This window comes from Jaculus jaculus, chromosome X (assembly GCF_020740685.1).
Source record: "Jaculus jaculus isolate mJacJac1 chromosome X, mJacJac1.mat.Y.cur, whole genome shotgun sequence".
NCBI lineage: Eukaryota > Metazoa > Chordata > Mammalia > Rodentia > Dipodidae > Jaculus > Jaculus jaculus.
Genome location: NC_059125.1, coordinates 66748887 through 66768562, shown reverse-complemented (window position 1 = coordinate 66768562; position 19676 = coordinate 66748887). Strand labels below are relative to the sequence as shown.

General features: G+C 41.0%; 1 protein-coding gene across 1 annotated transcript in view; it reads left to right on the top strand.

Moving 5' to 3' along the window:
• The window catches only part of Slc16a2 (solute carrier family 16 member 2), a 134146-nt gene that overhangs the window by 95889 nt on the left and 18581 nt on the right, over positions 1-19676 (top strand). The window lies entirely within an intron of this gene.

The window sequence follows — 19676 nt, the reverse complement described above, 5'->3', positions numbered from 1 at the left end:
CAGATTGAGACCTTACCTTGAAAAAAGCAAAAAATAAAAAGAAGAAGAAAGAAAGAAAGAAGGAAGGAAGGAAGGAACCTTTCTATTGGCAGCTGCTAATAATATAAGCCAGTTGAGTGGGGACAGTGAAGAGGGGGCAGCTATAGCCCTTGAGCAGGTAGGGACAAGGGGCAAGACCTGATGCTGCTATTGTCATCCTTGGTAGGCCCTACCTCTACTCTGAATTGGTCTGGTTTAAGTCTCTAGGAAAACCAATTTTATAAAACTGTTTCCCCCTAAGTAGGGAAGACTGCTGGGGGTTCTGACAACCATTTCTCACTCTGCCCTGTCATCCGCTATCTCATTTGTTCCCTTCTGCAGCTTGGCAACACAGTTTGCCAACTTCATCCTGAACAGAGGCATATTCTTTCCTACTAAACCCCAAACTCAAACCCATAATTAGTCTTTTATGTAAAATATTTTACTTTCTGGAGGACTTTGTCTTGGAATGGATCTCACCTCCTCCAAAGAACACATGTCTCAACAAACAACTTCAGCTCTTCACCTTGGTACTTGCTAGCTTCTTCTCCACCCACCCACCCCACCACCACCACCACCCTGTCCTCTGGGGAATACCACTCATATATAAGAATGCAAAAGGCTACAATGGGAGCTTGGCAGCCTGAATATTACTAATGTTAGATGCACCAACAAAACCTACTAGCTGGGCATCCTTCCCCAGAGCCTAAATCCACCCATGGCCACTGCATTGAAGGGTCCCTGGGAGTCTTCTAAATACTTGAGCCTCAGGCCTGAGGGCAGAAGGCCTCAATGGCTATTTTCAAAGGGTTCTCCCAGATCCTGTCTGCCTCCCAAAGGGTGAGTAAGGCCCAGGGGTTATTTAGGGATCCTGTATTCATGTACTACCTGGGATGCCGGTGCCAACCTAAACTGCTGGCTGTCATTCTTAGCTCTCTCCTCCCTGAACCTACAGCCAGAATCTTATCTCTTTAATATAAGTCTTTGCATAATAGAAGAACAAAGTATGTTACCCTGGGTTTTGGCACTACAAATTAGTGACTTTGAATTATGCACTTTTATCTCCCCAAACCTTGGTTTCTCCACGTGTAAAATGAAGATGCTGATCTAGCTCTAAATGTCATTATTCCCAAATCTTACATTTGTGATTCAGTCTTATCTCGGCTCCCACTGATGGACCCTCAAACCAGGCTCTCTCTTACTTTCCCTAAAAACATCTGACACCAGTCTTGTCAGTGTGGCTTCTGATCTCACCTTAATAACTTCCTGTACACAATAGCCACTGCCATGGTTTGGGTATGGTCTGAATATGTCCTCAAGTCTTCATGTGTTGATTTTTAATTCCCACTGTAAAGCAGTAAGAAGGTAGAACTTTAATTTGTGGTTCTTAGGGGTGGGACACTTTAGAGGGGTTAGGATTAGATAAACTCATCAAGATGAAGCCCTCATGACTGCATCCTGTTGGCTTTATAAGTAGATACAGAAGGCCAGACGTGGTGGCACATGCCTTTAATCCCAGCACTTGGCAGGCAGAAGTAGGAGTATTGCTGTGAGTTTGAGGCCACCCTGAGACTACATAGTGAATTCTGGGTCATCCTGGGCAGGGGTGAGACCCTACCTCAAAAAACCAAAAATAAATAAATAAATAAATAAAATATTAAAGAGAGAAAGAGAGAGAGAGAGAAGCAAGAAGAGACAAACATACACTCACTCACTGATTCTTGCCATGTGATGCCCAATATCATCTCAGGACTCTGCTAGCGAGAGGGCCATCACCAAATGGCTAAAGTAATGAAGCCTATCCCTCTTGGACCTCAAGCCTACAGAATTGCGAGCCAGAAACCTTTTCCTTAAAACCTGTTTAGTCTGTGGTATTGTAATATTACAATGGTTAGATGAACAAATTCAGTTACCGTTATCATATTTAGTGGTCCACTTGGGACTTGTATAGTGTCTCCAGTACCTAAAGACTCATGTCCTTTTCTAAATGCTGTCATCATTCACAGCTCTCTGAACATATAATCCCAGCGTTCATGAGGCTGAGGGAGAAGGATCACCTGTGTCAGCCTGGACTACATAAGAAGAACCTGTCTCAAACAACAAAAGTTTTTGTACTTGAGATGTATCCCTAACAACTAAACATTCTAATACACAGAAAGAAATGCAATGCAATATATGTCTTTCACAAAATATTACAGGATTAATAAGGTCTACAATGGACCTCTTCTAGATGACAGCTCTAGTCAAATGGTCTTTCTGATCTCTTCCTTCTGCTCTCCCCAGTCCCTATAAGGGACCCTCACAGTAGACAACACTAGTTGATCCAATTTAGAACTACCAAACTTGGTGGTACCCTTGAAGTACATGGGTGGTGCAGATTCAGCCAGCCAAGCATGGTCTTCAGGCTGGCATTTCAGATCACTGAGCAAGCACCCTTCATATGTGCATCAGCCTTCTACTCACACAGGCCAAGTCCTTCGCTTGCATTGCTCTATACCCACCGCAGCCCTGAGCATAGGCCCCAATCCTGGCAGCATCAGTTTCATAGCTGAGGGCTAGGATGGCAATGTGTTTACAACTCAGCTTGTGTTCCTGCCTTCACCCCCCCCCCACAACCTCATAAAGCCTTACAGAAAGACATGTCAAGCCTTCAAGACCCTTACATTACCTTCCCTTGACCTCTACCCAAATTATATGATTTTTCAAGCCTTTCTTGTCCTATCCCTGCAGGCTCCTGACCTTCCCTTCAGTCATCTCATTTCCGTGTCAATTCCTTTAGTCCTTGCCTGGAAGCCTCAACAGACCCAATTAAAAGGGGGTAGACTGGGTTTCCTTTGTCTAATTTTCTTTGGACCCACATGCTTTCTTTGCTGCCCTGTGGGCACATGTATAGATATCAAGAGAAACAAGCCCAGACTTGAGAGTTAAGAATTTCGAGGAATTTCTCTGACCCTGGTACAGCAGGGAGCCTGGAGTAAAAGATGCTTGCCTTCTCTGTATCTGTATGTATCATAAATCATGAAACATTAATCTCTATCCTTGCTGGAAGATGGCATGCTTACAAGTTTAAATACTCTGGAATTCTGATGTCATGGCATGCCCTTAATAACACAGCTGTGAATAGGAAAAGTAAACATGAGACAGGGAGGTCAGAGGACCCAAAATGAAGCCTACTTCTAGTATTAGCTTGTTTCAGGCAAGTCACGTAACCTCACTAGCCCCAATTTCTTCCCTTGCAAGACAGAGTACACACAGCATAATAGCTAAGAGTATGGTTTTAATGTCAGTCAGAACTTGGATTGGAGTCCCAGCTGTACTACTTATAACCATGTGATCTAGTCTACTGTTGATCAGCTTTCCACTATTAAAAAAAAACTGACATGGTAAACATATAAAGAGAAATTTATTGCATAGTTTTGGAGATTTCTAACCATCATGGATTGGCCGTATTGGCAGGACACATGGAGTGACACCATATCATGGTGGGCAAGTGTGTGACACAGCAAAACTACTTCCCTCATGGACAGCAAGTGAAAAAGAAAAGAGGGAGGAAGAGGAAAGGCTTGGGATCCCACCATCCTCCCTCAAGGGGACATGCACCAAATGACCCAAAGACTTCCCATAGACCACATCTCTTTTTTAAAGATTCTAATCACTTTCCAGTAGTGCCACTCGGGAGATCAAGCCACCAACACATGAACCTTTGCAAGATGTGTATGATCCAAACTGAAAGTCAGATGAGGTAGTACATACCAGTAAAGATGTGAAGATGTCAGGACCTTCCCCTTTGTTGCCAAGAGGTTTGAATCTCTGGATTCTGGCTACCTCAGTGGTGGTGTTAACTGCCTTTCTCTCCCACCCCTTACTCATCCTGCCATTATGATCACTTGCTCTTCCTGGCAGACTGAACTAGAGGAAAGGTTTTCAGCTTTCACCTCATCCCTCTGGAACTCGACCGCCTCTACCCCTATTCCCAAGGCATTTCTCACCACAAGCAGCTAGTGCTCAGGCTAGGTCCTGGCTTCATTTTGTTTGCCTGCTGAAGGTCATGCTTCCATATTTCAGGTTTGTGGATGTGTTGAAGCCTACACAGTGCTGTGAGTATGCACTGCTCTGAACAGTCATTAACTTTGTTACCTAACAGCTGTTCAACAAACCTGGGCTAGCTAAAGGAGGTGTCTTTGGAGGGAGACAAGTTCCTTTGCACTTGCAGCCTTGGGTGATTGACTATCCTTATCTGCTTAACTCAGGATAATATCTAATTTCTACATGTCTAATCCCTTACATGACTTAATCTTCACAAAATACTTATTTAGTTGTTACTCTTTTAATTTTTATTTATTTGCTCATGTATGAGTTGGGGGAGACACATCAGGGCCTCCAGCCATTGCAAATAAAAACAAACCACTTGCGCCACTTTCTCTCTCTTGCTTACATTGGAAATTGAACTCAGGCTGGCAGACTTCGCAAGTAAGCACCTTTAATAGCTGAGCCATCTTCCAAGCCTCTAGTTGTTACTTTTATAAAGTTCACTTTCTAGATGAGGAAACTGATAAAATATATGAAGTTAATTGCTCAAGGTCAAACAGTAAGTAAATAGACCTTGTTCTAAACCCATGTACATGAGTAAACCTCAATGGCAGAGTGCATGCTTAATATAAACAAGACCCTGAGTTCCCATTCTTGTACCAAATCCCAACAAACCAACAAATTAAAAAAAAAACAACAACTCATGTCTGTCTGACTCCAGAGCTTGCATCCTAAATATTATATAAACGTTATAGAAAAATGAACACTCTTGAAGTGCTACAAGTCACAGTCTAGTTCCAGGAGGGCCAGCATGAAGCTTAAGAAAACTGCCAGCTGGGTAACAAGTTGCTAACCACTGTGATATCTTCTGGCTTAAAGGGACTACTGATTACCTTCCTCTGCTCTTTCCCTCAGTTTTCCCATAAAGGGGCAGTATCCCTGGGAGAGGCATTTTAGATTAAGTGAGCTTGGCTCATATTTTTCCCATCCCCAGTGTCTTCTTTCCAATAGCTCTATCCCTCTGCTCTAACAAGTAATCCAAGAACCGTAAGGCCTTGTTAGCAGATTCCTCTGAGAGGCAGAAATATGGCCTAGGTGACCTCTTGTGATTTCCCCTGGGCTTTGATATGTCATGAAGTCATAGCAGCAGGCCCTAACTCTTGGGCATGGCTCTGAGGATCAGTCATATCCATCTGGGCAGCCTGTCTTCCCTAAATTGAATACCTTGTCATCTGTCCAAGGCTACCATCCCTGGTTGCTGGACTACAAGCATAGGGAGAGCTGATTATAGAAAGAAAATAATCAACTCTCCCTTTCAGGTAACTACTAGAAGCAGCTACTAAAGCTGGCTGCCTCCTTAGCTAAAAAGAAGTCCTAAAAGATAAGTGCAAAGCTCAATCCAGTTAAAGACTTAGGATATTAAGAGAATCATCATTTTGATATTTATTTCTCATCATTTTGGCTCTGCAATGGCAATGATGCATCCTAAAAGCAGATTGTATTTCTTTTTCATTGCTATGATAGAATGCCTGGAATGCCTGACAGAAACAAGGTAAGGAAGGAAAAGCCTCATTTAGCTTGTAGTTTCTGAGAGTTCAGTCCATCATGGCAGGGAAGGCATGGTAGAACAGCTCAGTTCATATCATGATAGGCCAGGAAGCAGAGAGTGATCCCCCCCTCCCCCGCCAAGGGCCTGCTGCTAATACCCTACTTCTTCCAGCTTGGCTTCAACTCCTAAGTTTCCAGAACCACTACTGGAACAAGTATTCTGATCAGGAGCTTATTGACATGGCATATTCAAACCCTAATGCAGAGCTTAGGAAACTGGATATATACTTCTTCTCTGGTGGTTGGGTAAAGCATTGGAGGGACCATATTTCCATGGAGGGTATGGAGATTTCCTAGCCTGGTAGGAAGCAGCTAGTGGTAGATAAGCACCACTGTCCAGGCCAGTCCTAACGCACACTTACTCCTGGACCATGGACTCAAGTTTTCTTTTCCTAACCTCACAGGACTCTACTCAGAATAAGACTTCCAGGCCAGCACTTAGAGATTACAAGGCAGGGATGCTAAAATGGAAAAAAAATCCAGACAGGGAGTGAAAGGAGTATGGTGCTAGAGAAATCCTGAGACCTATCTGTATCCTGCCATGAGAAGTCTGTGGGCCTTGTGTCATCATCTGTAAACTGCAGGAGGATCATTAATCAGCCTTTGCTGAATGCCTCTAGCTGCCTAGTGGTATGGACCAGGGAATGTGGGAGTAGCACTGTGGAGACCTTGAGATGGATCCAAGAAGGGAGACTGCCCTAGAGTCTAGGAGTGCCAAGACCATAGAGCCAACGCCTAAATTAACACTGGAAGAGCACACTAGAGGCAGGCAAGCTTGCCTGGCAGGCAACTCAGCATTTGGTTAATACCTAAGGATAAAGAAGTCAAAGAAATGAATGGCCAAGTGGGCAGAGAGAGAAAAACAGGCCTGGAGCAGGGGTAGGGAACTATCAGGGATTTGCTCATGATCCCCAAGTGAGAGAGACTGAGAAGATGGGATAAGGGATGAGAAGATCTGAGGAGAACAGTATCTTACTAAAGGCCCATCAGGCACTGTACTGTAGTGAATGGAACACTGGATTAGGAGTCTAAAGGTGAACATTTTAATCTTGGTTTAGTAATGAATTTGTTGTCTTTCCTTAAGTAGTTTGTGTCCTTATGAACCTCAATTTCATCATTTATAATTTTGAGGTTTTCTTCAACCCTTTATTGAGAAAAATATTAACATATAACAGACCATACATATTTCAAGTATATAATTTGGTGAATTTTCACATCTGTACACACACTGAAAACTATCAATCAAGGTCATAGTCATGCATCACCCTACAAAATCTCCTCACAGTTTTTATAATTCCTTCCTCCTACCTTATTCCTTGATCCTTCTTACCATAAGACAACCATTTATGTACTTTCTATCACTATGGATTGCTCTGCATTTCTGAGGATGTACACAGCTATAATTATACAATACAGTATATATTTTGGGCATTGTTTGGCTTCTTTCATTCAACATAACTATTTTGGTATTCATCCATGTTGCTTCATGTATTAATAGTTCCCTCTCCAAGAAGGGTCTCTTGCTCCCTGACTCTCTCCTTCCTTTCTTTTCCTTTTCTTTTCCCTACCTTCCTCTTCCTCTTCCCTGTCCCTGCCCTTTCTCCCTTCCTTCCTTCTTCCTTCCTTCCTTCCTTCCTTCCTTCCTTCCTTCCTTCCTCCCTCCCTCCCTCCCTCCCTCCCTCCCTCCCTCCCTCCCTTCCTCCCTCCTTTCCTACCTTCCTTTCTTTCATCCTTTCTTCTTTTCTTCCTTCCATTGGAAAGGGTGTATGGAATTTTATTATTATGCTGAGATTTCTAAAACATGGGTAATTTTTTACATGGGTAATTTTCAAGGTTATAAGTAATATTGTCATGCATATGCTGTCCTTAAGAAAGCGATGCATTTATATATGAATAAAAGTCTAGAAGAGGACTGGAAAGATGGCTTAGCAGTTAAAGTGCTTGCCTGTGAAGCCTAAGGACCCAGGTTCGATTCCCCAGTACCCATGTAAGCTGGATACACAAGGTGGCACATGTGTCTGGAGTTTGTTTTCAGTGGCTATAGGCCCTGGAATGCCCATTCTCTCTCTAATGAAAAAATAAATAATTTTTTTTTTGTTTTTTCGAGGTAGGGTCTCGCTGTAGCCTAGGCTGACCTGGAATTCACTATGTACTCTCAAGGTAGCCTCGAACTCACTGTGATCCTCCTACCTCTGCCTCCCGAGTGCTGGGATTAAAGGTGTGCACCACCATGCCCAGCTAAAATAATTTTTTTAAGTCTAGAAAAATACATATCAAGTCAAAATATTTTCCACCAAGTGATTGAAATTGTGAATGCATTTCCCTACATTCTCTGTTATTATATTTTAAAAACAGCTTTCTGGAAGCAAAATTGACATATAATAAACAGTCCATATTTATTTTTTATTTATTTTTTTTAAATTTTTATTTATTTATTTGAGAGCGACAGACACAGAGAGAAAGACAGATAGAGGGAGAGAGAGAGAGAGAATGGGCGAGCCAGGGCTTCCATGCGCCCCCTTGTGCATCTGGCTAACATGGGACCTGGGGAACCGAGCCTCGAACCGGGGTCCTTAGGCTTCACAGGCAAGCGCTTAACCGCTAAGCCATCTCTCCAGCCCAACAGTCCATATTTAAAGTATACCATATGGCACTGGGACAATGGCTCAGTGATTAAAATTGCTTGCTTGCAAAGCCTACATGCCCAGGTTCAATTCCTTAGCACCCACATAAAGCCAGATACAAAGTAGTATGTGGATTTGGCATTCATGTGCAGTAGCAAAAGGTGCTGGCACATACATGTGTGTGCGTGTGCACACACACACACACAAATAAATTTTAAAAAAAAACACAGTACACAAAATAAGATTCTGTGCATATATACATTGTGGCATCATTACAATCAAGATGATATGCATGCGTGTCACTTTCAAAAGTCCTCTCCTCAACTACAAGCAACCACTACCCTTCCTTGTATCACTTCAGATTATTTTGCATGTTCTAGAACGTTACATAAGTAGAATTAAAATGTAGGCAATTTTTTTACTTTGCTTTCCTTCACCACCAGAATTGTTTTCAGATTCATCCATGTTGCTGCACTCTGTTTTTGTTGCTGAGTAGTAGTTATTGGTATGGATATACCACAATTCATTTACCCATCTACATTTTGATGTACATTTGAGTTGTTTCTAGTTTTGTTTTGTTTGTTTGTTTGTTTGTTACTATTACAAATACAGCTGTGGACTGGAGAGATGGCTTAGCAGTTAAGGTGCTTGCTTGCAAAGTCTAAGGACACGGGTGGATTCCCCAGAACCCAAGTAAACCAAATGTACATGGTTGGCGCATGCATCTGAAGTTTGTTTGCAGTGGCTAGAGGTTCTGGTGCACCCATTCTTTCTCTATCTCTCATAAATAAATAAATAGAAATAAAATATAGTTGTAATGTTCAAGTCCCTCCCCCCTTGACAGTGTCTCACTTTGTAGCCCAGGTAGACCTCATATTCATACCAATCCAGTTCCTCTTGCCTCAGCCTCCCAAGTGCTGAAATTACAGATTTGAGCTACAACATCCAGTTTCATATATAAGTCTTGATGTGGACATATGCTTTCATTTCTATTGGATTCCTGGGTCTATGGTTATCCATTTGGGAACTTCCAAAGTGGCTGCACAGTACCCATGCAAATGGAGCTGATGGTCTCAGTTATACCAAATCCTCATCCACATTTGGTAAGGGTTTTTTATTATTTATTTAATTTTTTTTTTTCAAGGTAGGGTCTCACTCTGGCTCAGGCTGACCTGGAATTAACTCTGTAGTCTCAAGGTGGCCTCGAATTATTTTTTATTTTTATTTTTAGGTTTTCAAGGTAGGGTCTCACTCTAGTTCCAGGCTGACCTGGAACTCACTATCTAGTCTTAGGGTGGCCTCAAACTCATGGTGATCCACCTACCTCTGCCTCCCAAGTGCTGAGATTAAAGGTGTGCACCACCATGCCCAGTTTACATTTGGTCAGTTTTTAAAATTTTTAGATGTTCTGATAAGTGTATGGTATAGCCCAGGCTGGCCTGAAACGTATATAGCTTATGTTACCCTTTAACTCATGGTATTTTTTCTGCTTCAACTTCCCAAGTGCTAGAATTACAGGTGCATACCACCTGTAATTTTAATTTGGTTAAATTTTTAATTTGGTTCTTTATTTTTCAATTCTTGAGTTTTGAGGGCATGCATACACAAACTCATATGGGCTATGATTCATTTTTCACAAATATGACTAGCAAATACTCCCAGTCTGTGGTGTTTTAATTCTCATAAAATTATCTTTGAAGAATAAATTTTTAAACTTTATGAAGTCAATTTCCCACATGTTTTATTTCATGTGTTTATGCTTTTATTTTTGATGTGCGTTGTGTGTGTGCTCATGTGTGTAAGTGTGGGTGGACATGTCATAGCCCACATGTGGAGGTTAGAGAATAACTTTCGAGTGTTGGCACCACCTTACATCTCTTTTGAAGCAGGGCCTCACATTGTATACTGCTGATTTCCCTAAGCTAGCTGGCTCCTGAGCTTCTGGTAGATTTTCCTGTCTCTGCCTCCCTTCTCATCTGTAGGCATGGCTGGGATTCCAAACGTTTCAACGCACATGCTTGTGAGGTAATCACTTTATCTACCATGCATAGCTCGCCAGCTCCAATTTCATGTACTTCTATGCTTTATGTTCCTTGTGTCTTCCTTAAGACTCATTGTTTAAGCCAAGATCTTCTGCTTTCTTATATATTGTACAGTTTTAGTTCTCAAATTTACATCTATGAACTATTGGAGTGAAATTTAGAATATTATGTAAGATAGACAGTTAACTTCATTCTTTTCTCTTTTTTTTTTCTGGTTTTTCTAGTTAGGGTCTCACTCTAGCCCAGGCTAACCTGGAATTCACTATGTAGTCTCAGGGTGGCCTCGAACTCATGGCAATCTTCCTACCTCTGCCTCCTAAGTTCTGGGATTAAAGGCATGCACCACCACACCCAGTAACTTCATTCTTTTCAATGTGGACACCCAATTGGTCCTGCATTAAGCTGTAGAATAAAAGTATTCTTCCTCTACTGAATTGTCTTGGCACTTTAGTCCAAAAGAAAATCAACCACTCGGCTGGAGAGATAGGTCAGATAGTAAAGTGCTTGCCTTGCAAACATAAGAACCTGAGTTTGATTCCAGAACACACATAACAAAAAGCTGGAATGGGCAGAGACAAGTGAATCGCTAGGGTTCACTGGCCAGCCAACCTGGCCTCATTAGACAAATTCTAGGTCACTGAAAGACCCTGTCTTTTTAAAAAGGCGTGTGACATTTCTGAGAAACAATAACCAAGTTTGTCCTCTGCCCTCCATGCCCATGTCCATGAATAGGCATATATACTCACATACATACACACAATCAACGAGCATTATATATATATATTATTATGGTAATTTTTATTTTATATATATACATATATATATGTATGTATATGTATATATATATATATGCACATTTCTGGTCTCTGTTCCTGTATATGAATCTTTATTCATATGTGTGTATGCATACCAATAATACATTTTCTTGATTGATATATAACTATAATGTCGAAATAAGTGTTGCAATTTTGTCAAAATTATTTTCACAGCCATGTATGGTGGTGCACACCAATCATCCAAGCACTCAAGAGGCTGAGGCAGAAGGATCAGGAGTTTAATGCCAACCTGGACTACTTAGAAAGACACTGTCTCATAAAATATTCTATCAATTATATGTCATTATCATTTGAACATAAATTTGAAAATCAGCTTGGTAAGTTCTAAAAAATAATCACCGGGCTGTAGGAATAACTCACTGGGTAAGAGCACTTACCATACAGCATGAAGGCCTGAGATGGCCTGAATTTGGTGCCCAGAACCCACGTACAGATCTTTGTGTGGCCATGAACACCTGCACCCCAGTCCCATGGAGAGTGGAGACAGGAAAATCACTGGGGCTTGGCTGGTCAGTCTGACCAAGAAAAGAGAGGGCATGTCCAGATTCAGTGAGAGACCCTATCTCAATGAGACAGCATAGAAGAGTGATAGAGGAAGATTTCTGATGTTCTTCTCTCTCCTCCACATGTGGGCACACAGTACACACACACACACACACACACACACACACACACACTATACATATACCACACATACATACATCAAAAATTAAAAAGAAAAACAGGCTAAGACATGGTTTAGCAGTTAAGGAGCTTGCCTGTGAAACCTAAGGACTCAGGTTCAACTCTCCAAGTCCCATGTAAGGCAGACACACATTGATGCAAGTGCACAAGGTCCCACATGCACATAAGGGGGTGCACATGACTGGAGTTAGATTTCAGTGGCTGGAGGCCCTTGCTCACCAATTCTTTCTCTCTCTCTCACTGTCACACATTTTAAAAAGGCCAATCTATTGGACTTGCCTCAAAAAAATAAAAAAACAACTATCAGAGCCAGGCATCATGGTTCACGCCTTTAATCCCAGCACTCAGGAGACTGAGGTAGAGGATCACTGTGAGTTCAAGGCCACCCTGAGATTACATAGTGAATTCCAGGTCAGCCTGGACTAGAATGAGACCCCATCTCAAAAAAAAAAAAAACATCAGCTTTACTAGAATTTTAATTGTAATCACATTGTATCCATAAGATAATTTCAGAATTGACATTTTAATAATATTGAATCCTTGGACCCATAAGCATATGCATGGGTGCACAGGCATGTGTGTGCAGGTACATTTGGACACCAGAGGTCAATGTCAAGTATCTTCTTCAACTGCTCTCCATTTTTATTTTTGAGACAGGGTCTCGCAGTAAGCCTGAAGGCACTGATTCAGCTAGACTAGCTAACCAACAAGCCCTGAGGATCATTTTATCTCTGCCTCCCCAGTGCTGGGACTAAAAGCATGCCCTACTGTGCCCAGCTTTTCTGTGGGTGCTGGGAATCTGAACTTAGGTCATTATGTTTGCACAGCAAACATGTTACCAAATAAGCCATTTCCCTAGCCCCTGTCTTTCACTATTAAGTTTGTTAGCTATAGATTTTCCATAATTGTTATTTACCAGATTGAGAACATTCTTTTCTATTTCTAGTTTACTGAGAGTGGATCTTGGATGGATAGTGAATTTATCAAATGGTTTTTCTTCATATATTAGCATGATTGCATATTTTAAATTACATACTTATTGATTTGATTTTTTTGGTGTTAAACTAGCTTCACATTGCTGAGATCCTACTTGGTTATGATGTTTTATTGTTTTCAAATATTGTAGGGTTCAAGTAGCTAAAGCGTTAGTTTGTTTTACATAAAACATAGGGGTTTGGGGGTTAGAGAATAGCCAGGCTGGCCTTGAGTTCATAGTGATCCTCTCTTGCTCTTCCAAGTACTGAGATTACAAGCATGACCCACCATGCCCAGCTAAACTGTGTTTAGCAATGACATTTGTCTTTACTTATGATATCTTTGTCTTATTTTGTCATTGAGGTAATACTGGCCTTATAGACTAATCTAGAAAGTGTTCCTTCTATTTAGAAGAACAGTTTGTACAGACTTGCTTTCATTTCTTCTTTAAATGCTTGGAATTCACCTGTGAAGCCACTATGATTCATAAGAGCCTTTTCATGTTTAAGATTCTGTAGCTTTAATAAGATCCTGTCTGATTTTAATAGGGCTCTTGTTCTGTTTCCTTATCTCTTATCTGTCTGCCTCTGCCTCTTTCCTATACCCCATACCCTCTATCAGATTAATGTCTGACAATCTGAGACTGTATGTAGTGGGCCAGCTTCCTCAAAGGAAACCACTTCAATTCGTAATTTCTCCCAGCACTGGTAGGTTTTGGACAAAAAGCACTGTAATCTTACCTTAGATGCTAGAGTAGATAACTGATCATTGTCCAGAACCATGAATGACAAATCAGTGCACTATAGGCCATTAAATAGAGCCCAGTCATCCCTGTTATTTCAGACTTGGCACAGGTATACCTAAAATGTGAATCTCCCTGGGCCTCTGTCTAACTATCTATAAGATTAGGAACTAGAATCCACCCCTAGACTTTTTTTTTTTACCCCTTAGATTGTTGACTCTAAAAATGGAAGTAGATAGCAGCAAGAGATAGAAAGCTAAATGACCAAAGAAGGGGATGTCAAGTTAGTATATTTTCTATGATTGTCTTGAAAGGTTTTGAGACTTAAAAAGTCAGTAGTCCATCCAAGTTAGCTGTTTTGAGACAATCAAAGGATATAAATGAGTTTTCTTAGATATTCAATGCCCAGGAAAGAATATTTTCCTGTATGCTATGCTATTCCAGAAAAAAATATATATATATGTATATATATATATATATATATATATATATATATATACTAAAAACAAAAGAACAGAAAGAGAGAGAGAGAGAACCACTAGTAGGATCAGGCCTTTTTATTTACCTGATTACTACAGATCTGGAGTAGAATTCTAGACATAATGGACAGATGGTGAGTAAATGGAGTTAAAGAAACTGAGAGCTAGAAGAAAGTGTTGCTCAAACCAATGTCAGAAAATTGTAAAAGAAACTGAAGGTATAGCTCAGGGGTAGGATGCTTGCTTAGCATGCACAAGGCCCTGAATTCCATCTTAAGCGCTGCAAAAATGAAAATAAAGAAATAAGAGGGCAGAGTAGGCGAGAAGAAGTATGAAAAAAAGATTTGAGGCTGAGGGGGAGATGGCTCAGCAGTTAAAGGCACTTATTTGCAAAGCCTTCAGGCCTGGGTTTGATTCCCCAATACCTACATGAAGTCAGATACACAAAATAGCATATACATCTGGAGTTTGTTTGCAGCAGCAACAGGTCCTGCTGTGCCCATTCTCTCATTCCCCTCTCCTTCTCTCTCTTTCTCTCATAAATAAATAAAATATTTTTAAAAAGAAAAAGTATTCAGAGCCTTCTTAACTTGGAAACAGTCAATATGAAGCTTGTGGAAGATCACTATCCTATTCAGAAACAGATAGATTGGAGGTCAAGGCTATGACAGCTCAGTCAACAAGGAAAAACAGTGCTTCATTTCTCCCCTCTGGAGCTCCAGCTGACCTTAGAAGTATATTAATTGCCTCCTTTTAAATATGCTCAATCTGATTAATTCAGTCATCTGATTAATGAGCGCTGACCACCTAGCCAAGATGTGTCAGCATACTGTAAACACAGTCCTTAACTAGCTGCCACCTACCCCATACTCTCCTCCTGCCCTCTGTATTCCATTCAAGCCACCCTCATTTATCCCAGATACATTTAAATTCTTCACCAGGTTCTGGGAACAGATGCAGCAGAATATGTCCAGTACCCTACACTCCAATCTTTGGTCACATTCTCTCCACTTAACATTGGGAACAACAGTTAGATAGCCAAGCCTAGAGTGAGGTCTCTAAATCTTATTTGTTATACTTCTGTAATACTTCGTACCTTGTTAGGAGACAGCAAAAATTCTTGACTAGAGCCAATTCTGTCCCATATTACCCCTCTTACCAACTCTTTCTCCCATGTCCCTCTTACCCAGCTTTGGCCCCACTTCAACTGCTCCATCATTTAAGCTCTTCTTAGTTTCCCACAATAATAAGAATTTGTGAAAGCTTGTAATTTATTTGGCTCTTGAAGTACCTCTGTTCCTCTTTTAACTCAAGGGAGAGCTTGGAATGCTTGCGTTTTTGGCAACTAGGAAATGAAGAATCTGGTCCCACATTCAAGTTCTTTTCTAAGTGGTCTCCCTGTAGTTCAAAAACATTTACTTGAGTCCCTGGGTAAGGTTCCAGGGCACTAATTGGGTACTTGAGTGAAAAAGACATAGAATATAAGGAATCCTGAAGACCAATCAGCCCAGGATGAAGATGAAAAGGCCAGGGTTCCAACTTTGTGCTAACCAGGCCCAACAGAAGCCCCTAGCTATGGGTGCTGAGAAGAGGGAAGGAAAGGGCTGTTTGCTGATTACAGACTTTGTGTTCTTTTCAAGTTCAGGCCTTTTAGAGCCAAGTGTCTTACTTACCTGGAAGTAGTAGCTGAAGTTGAAAAGAAGTCTGAGAATACTGGATGAAAGGAGTGCATGGTAGATTTATAAATAGTTCATACTCAAAGTCCAGGGCTCTGTTGGACAGAACATTTGCTTATTTCAGTAATTAGGCACTTGCTAAACAGTACAGCTGTGAGTTGAAAATAATGCTTTCTGCCTCTTGGAAAGTTATGGGGTTTCGCCTCTTATTTTCCCCAGTTTATTTAGAAAGATGACACATCTGTTGAAGTTTTTTACCCTTCCCAACTCTCCCACAATGTCAGCTGCTATATCAAAATTCCTTTGTCTGTCCCATATGAGCAGAGGGAATTATGGGGAACAAAAAATAGAAATTCCACAGCTTTTTCTGTCAGAGTTCTAGAAAAGTTCTGATACTCATTGCATTTTTTAAAAAGGGAAATGGGTTGAGGAGGTGGCTCAGTGGTTAAAGAAACTTGCTAGCCTGCTTGCCCAGGATTCAGTTCCCCAGAACCCACATAAAGTCAGACACAAAGTGGTGCATGCATCTGGAGTGTGTCTGCAGCAGCAAGACACCCTGGCATGCACATATACAAATAAATAAGTAAAAATATTTTTTAAAGAATCAAGAAAAAAGAAAGAAATGAGAAAAGGAAGAAAAGAAAGAGTGAGAAAGATGGGAAAGAAAAGGGAAGAAAGAAGGAAAGTTCATTCTGGTCATGAATATAGATTTGTAATTTTTGAAATTTTGTTTATTTATTTATTTGAGGGGGGCACTTCAGGGCCTCCAGTCAATGCAGATGAAGTCCAGACATATGCACCACGTGGCGAATCTGGCTTATGTGGGTCCTAAGGAATCAAACTTGGGTCCTTTGACTTTGCCAGCAAGTACCTTAACTGCTAAGCCATCCCTCCAGCCTGGAACTTTGTGCTTTAACAGACCACAGTGGTCCAGTCAGCTACTACCTCATTACTACCAAGTAAGGGTGGACATGCAGCAAATTGCCTGGGTTTTCTTTTTGCTTCATATATCTTAAGGATGGAACAACAAGTCCAGCAATACAGAAATGCCAGTGAGAGCAGAAAAAGAAAGCTCCAAGAAAGACCCAATTTTTCAACCTGAAGGACCAAGAAAGGGGCATCTTAACAAAACAAACCTCCTGTATTTTTGACAGTAACACCTCTACTCCAGCTGAATGCTGTGGAGAAAGTGCACCCAACTTATTCTTTATGAACAAAAGCCTAGTAGGAAACCTAGGCTTCTATACTCACTCAGCTGTGACACGGTGCCCCAGCATGTCTGCCTTCAGTCAGAGAAAACCCAGTAGGAAGCCAAGAATTTCTTCTCCTTTCAGCATAACTAGTCCTACCCCTCCCCCACGGTGTCAGTGGAGACCATGCAAAGAGCCTGGACTTTCACCCTTCCCAAACCATAACCTCTGACCACCCCTCCGGTTTCTGGCAAGATCCCGAGGTGATGTCAATGAAGGCCAAGTAAGATATTGAGACCTTTACCATCACTTAGTGTAGTGTCAGTTGAGGCCACACAGCAAGCAGTAACAAGAGACCCTTACCCTTCCTGACCAGGAAAGTACCAGAAGAAGCCTAATGGTGATTATTTTTTTACCCTGCCCTTCTCAGCAATAACAAGGCCACCCTTGTTCCCCAGGGGAGGCTGAGAACATGGACTTCTACCTCCATTTGGCAGTAATGAGGTGGTGTCTGGCTTGAAAGTTGTCCAAAAAAAGGCCTTCTAAAAAACACAAGATTTTACTAATATCCAGAGTTTGTTTGTTTATTTATCTATTTGAGAGAAAGAGAGAATAGGCACACCAGGGCCTCTAACCACTGAAAATGAACTCCAGACGCATGTGCCCCCTTATGTAGCTGGCTTACATGGGTCCTGGAGAATCGAACCGAGATCCTTTGATTCTGCAGGCAAACGCCTTAACTGCTAAGCCATCTCTCCAGCCCCAGAGTTTTTTTTTTTATTTGCAAGCAGAGAGAGATAGTGAAAAGAGAGAGAAAAAAATGAGAGACAGAGACACAGAGAGAATGGGGGCACCAGGGCCTCCAGCCACTGCAAAAACCAACTCCAGATGCATATACCACTGCATCTGGCTTTACATGGGTACTGGGGAATCAAACCCAGGTTGGTAGAGTTTGCAGCCAATTGCCTTAACCACCAAGCTGTCTCTCTAGCCTCTAGAGTTTTATATTATCTAAAAATGTCCATGATACAACAACAACAAAGAAGTCAGTTACTAGCCAGGTGTACTTTTAATTCCAGCACTCAGGAGGTTAAGGTAGAAGGATTGCCATGAGTTCAAGGCCAGCCTGGATTAGGTGAAACCCTGACTCAAAGAAAAGAAAGAAATCAGTTACTATATAAAAGACCATGGAAATCTTTACTTCAATGGAAAAAGACCATTAACAGACACCAACACCAAGATGACCCAACAATGAGACTTACTAGATGAACTCCATAGCAGAATAGAGAGGATGCAGTGAAGTTGAAGATAGAATAATACAAATTTTCAAACCTTATCTGTGAAAGAAAATAGATTGGCAAAAAAGAATAAGGCCTCAGGGGCATATGGGACCATGACAAAAGATTTAACATGACTTTCATCAAGTGATTTCTAGTAGAGGAGAAAAAAAGCCAGACACAAAATGTAACACAGGCGAGCAAGGTCACATATACACACAAACATAGTACATGTGTCTGGAGTTCAATTGCAATGGCTACAGGCTATGGCATGCTAATTCTCTCTCTTTCTCTGATAAAAAATTTAAACTATCTTGGACTGTTCAGGATCAGTTTTCATTGTACTGTAGATATTTGCAACAGCCAAGCAAGATATACAACATTGTCAACACTTCACAAAGCTCCCTCTCTAACCAGTCCTCCCAAATCATCTCCTCTTCAGGCATCCAGTGATACATTTTTCTGTGTCAATAGTTTTGCCTTTTCCAAAATTTCCTATGACTGGAGTCATTAGACTTCACTTAGCATAATGCCTTTGACAATCATACAAGTTGTTGCCTGTATCAGTAGTCATGGCATGTCAGCCCATGCCTTTAATTCCAGCATTTAGGAGGCAGAGATAGCAGGATTGCTGTGAGTTCGAGGCCAGCCTGGGACTACAGAGTGAGTGCCAAGCCAGCCTGGGCTACAGTGAGACCCTGCCTCAAAAAAAAATATATATATATATACATATATATAGTTAATCCTGTTTGTGGGTGAATGTGAACTGTATTCCACTGCATTAACGTTTACCCATTTATTTACTCACCAGTTAAAGTATATTTGAATTGTTGCCAGGTTTTGGCAATTATGAAAAAAATCTGCTATAATCATTGAATGGGTTGTTATTTTTATTTGATTTGATTTTATATTGCTTGGCATAAAACCCAGGATCTGGTACATGTTAGGCAAGCAGTCTGCCAATGAGCTGCACCCCCAGGCCTGGGTATAGGGTTTTCTATGGACATAAGTTTTTATCTTTAGTAAATACTTAGGAGTGGGATTTTAGTGGAATATGGTATGATTAACTTCACAAGAAGCAACCAAACTTTTCCAAAGTGGGTGTTCAATTTTACATTTCCCACCAACAGATTATGACATTTCCAGCTCCTCCACATCCTCCCCCATACTAAGTATCGCCATTACTTAAAAGGCCTTTAGTTGGTATTGAGTGGATATTTCATTGTGATGTTTTCTGTATTTTTAAGACTTTAAATATATATATTATATATACCATATATATATATATATATATATATATATATATATATATATATATATATCTCCACACATATATATACATACATATACACTTATTTATTTATTTGACAGAGAGGGAGAGAGAGAGAAAATGGATGCACCAGGGCCTCCAGCCACTGCAAATGAACTCCAGGTGCATACACTGCCTTGTGCATATGCCTAATGTGGGTCCTGGGGAATCAAACCTGGGTCCTTTG